A 3,376-nucleotide genomic window follows, 5' to 3' on the forward strand; every position below is an offset into this window, starting at 1 on the left:
GCATCCTTCTCTCCTCTCATTATAATACCATCAATCTTCCTTCCTTCTTCCCTTTCTTTCTCTCTCTCCCTCTCTCTTTTGTCTTCCCTCCATCCCTCCTTTCCTTCTTTCCTTCCTTCCCTTCATTCATAACGCCTGCCATGGTATCTTAGTCTGGGTTTTTTCAAAAGCAGAGATTGGAACAAGAAACTGAGAGCAAGCAGCTTAATCTCCAAGTGATACCTGGAAGCAGAGATAAGGGAGAGGCAAAAGTGACACAGGACAGGGAGAAAACCCAGCAAATGGTGTGTTAATGAGCTAATTATCACTGAGGGGAAAGGTCCTCAACACCTCCAGAAACTTTCTTGGAACTGGAGCAAAAACACTCCCCAGAGTTTTCTCCCCAAAAGACAGGGACACAGCTGAGGGTTGCCTCTTTGGGTATAAATTCTCCTTCACTTCCTGTCTTGCTCTGCAAGGCTGATCCCTGACACAGCCCCAGTCCGGTTCCAAATGGCTGGAACTGTCCACCACAGCTGTGCTGAAATCAGAGGAGTTGAGATGCAAGGCAGGCAGCACAAGCACCTGCTAGTCATGGGCACAGGTGGCTCAAGTGAGGCATGAGTGCCTTGACTTTGCTATCCCGTGGCTGGTAAGTTTGGTGGGGGCAGTGTCTGAGTCAACTCTTTATTGCAAGAATCTAGCAAGTGATCACATAGCATTGCATATCCAGTGGTTATATGCTGAGTGAAAGGCTGGAAAGATGGATGGATAGACGGTCTTCCTACTTCTTAAGAATAATTTCTACCTACAATGTGGGAAGTAAATGGAGGTTGGGGGAAGCTGGATGTAGATAGAGTTTGATGTATAGGGATGATCAACATGGGGCATGGACAGGTAGGTCAAGGAGTCCTCAGAAGAAATGAATCTAGAGCTGGGTCAAGCAAGCTGCATCAAATGTGCTATTGATGCTGGGCCTGTTGACGAAGTTGTCTCAACTTGATACTCCAGCTTGGAATTCACACCACTAATGGTAGCCAGAAGAGTGACTGAAATAAAATTATGAAGAATCATCTCAGGGCAGGATCAAAGGAGGGAGAAACTTGGCAGGCAGAGGGGCAGTAGCCTGAAGCTTGGGCTCAAAGGACCTGAGCTTCAGACACTCCTTAAGCCTTTGCACAGCCCTGCTCTTGCTTGTCCACTCTGATATTGCACAAAAGCTGAATTTTCTTTTTAATAATTAATGCATTTGACCAGGAAAAAGGAAAATAAAAAAAAAACATGTTTGTTATACATTTTGAAGGTAACTTTATTTATTTATTTTTAAAATTTTATTTATTATTTTTATTTTTGTGGCTGTGCTGGCTCTTCATTGCTGCATGGGCTTTTCTCTAGTTGTGCCAAGCACTAGCAGGGGCTACTCTATAGTTGCGGTGCCCAGGCTTCTCATTGTAGTAGCTTCTCCTGTTTCAGAGCACAGACTCTTGGACGCTTGGGCTTCAGTAGTTGCGGCTCTCAGATTCGAGAGCGCAGGCTCAATAGTTGTGGCACACAGGCCCCGCTGCTCCACTGCATGTGGGACCTTCCCAGATCAGGGATTGAACCCGTGTCTCCTGCATTTGCAGGTGGATTCTTCACCACTGAGCCACCAGGGACACCCTTTATATTTTATTATAGTTGAAATCTTAATTTCTATAAGTAATGTTTCCTTTTTCATGATTAAGAACATAACACATTTGACACTTTAAAAATAGGAAAAAGTATAAAGAAAATAACTTACCACCATCAAAAGATAACTCTATGTATTTTAAGTATATTTTAACAACTTTTCGGGACAGGGGAGCCTGGTGGGCTGCCGTCTCTGGGGTCGCACAGAGTCGGACACGACTGAAGCGACTTAGCAGCAGCAACAACTTTTCATAATTTTATATTAATAGTTTTAGACATCTCCCCCCACTGAGCTCCCCTGCTAGATGTGTAATATGTAGTGTTCATGTGCAGTTCTCCATGTCATCAGATATTCATTGAAAATAATTTTTACTGATTATGTGATATTCTATCATACTGTTGTTGTTCAGTCACTAAGTCATGTCTGAGTCTTTGTGACCCCATAGGCCTCCCTGTCCCTCACTATCTCCTGGAGCTTGCCCAAGTTCATGTCCATTCTATCATACAGATAAACGTAATATATTTACCCATTCCTTCTTGTTAGACATTTAGGTTATTTCCCATTTTTTTTGATGTTAAAATTTTGCTGTTATGAACAGAAACATAAAAAACCCTTCATTTGCAATGTGTCCTTTAAAATTCCCTATAGACCTTTGAGGTGAATACTATATAGATTCCTTCTTTTACAGATTAGGAAACTGGGGATCTGAGCAGAGTTAAATGACTTTTCAAAGGTAACTTAGTTCAGGTTATCCCCAAACAGGCCCTGGGCTAAGGACCCAAGTACAAGGGATTTATGTAAGAAGGGGTCTCAAGAAAAAACAGTAAGGAAATGGGAACATGAGATGATGAGAGTAGGCAGCCAACGAAATGTTCATTAGCAAGCCAGCTGCCACTGCAGATAACCAGAACCAACCTCCGCTGGGGAACCTTGGGGAGACAGTGTACTCACATCTCAGGATTATCACACTCCTGGGATGAGCGAGATGGCTATTTTTCACCAACTCCAGTCAGCCTTGGTTAAGGCTGCTCCCGATGAGCCTAAATTCCCTGTCATTTCTAGACTGCTGCGGTTGGGGCCAAAGCAGTCTCTAGTGGCCATATAAATGCAGCTGCTGGCAGTCAGAAGCTGGGCAGTGTTCCAAATGATGAGGGCAAGGGGGTAAGAGTGGGTGCTGGCCAGGGCCACTATGGTCAGTCACATAGCTAGCTTCAGAGCTGGAATTTGAACACAGATGTACCTGAGTCCAGAGCCCATACTTTTAATGACCTGACTTTGCAGATTCACAAAAACTCCCTGTGACCTTGGGCAAGTTACTTCATCTCTCTGAGATCCAGGATCTGATGGGGATAATAATGCTGTCTGCCACGTCTGACTCAGAGCATTGTCAGGAGATGACAGCGTGGATATGTCAGCATTTTGCTTATCAGCAAGGCCAAGGTTGGTTCAACATTACTGATCATTCCCATTAGGGGGGTAGGAATCACTTCAGGCAGACATTCAGTGCTCTCCTGATGATAGTTAATTAAAGGAAATTAATAGAAGATGGGCTAGTTCCCTGAGTTTATTAGCTGAGTAGTTTTCTAGATTCATTACATAGAATGCAATGTACACACAGCTTATTGAAATACAGTGTAAGTCCTTGATGAACTTTGGAGTGTTCCATTTTTCTGGTAAGAGGGAAATGAATACACAATTGCTTATCTCTATGCACTGACAATCTCCAGG

This window comes from Giraffa tippelskirchi, chromosome 5 (assembly GCF_054371585.1).
Source record: "Giraffa tippelskirchi isolate mGirTip1 chromosome 5, T2T-mGirTip1v1.2.pri, whole genome shotgun sequence".
Classification (NCBI taxonomy): Eukaryota; Metazoa; Chordata; class Mammalia; order Artiodactyla; family Giraffidae; genus Giraffa; species Giraffa tippelskirchi.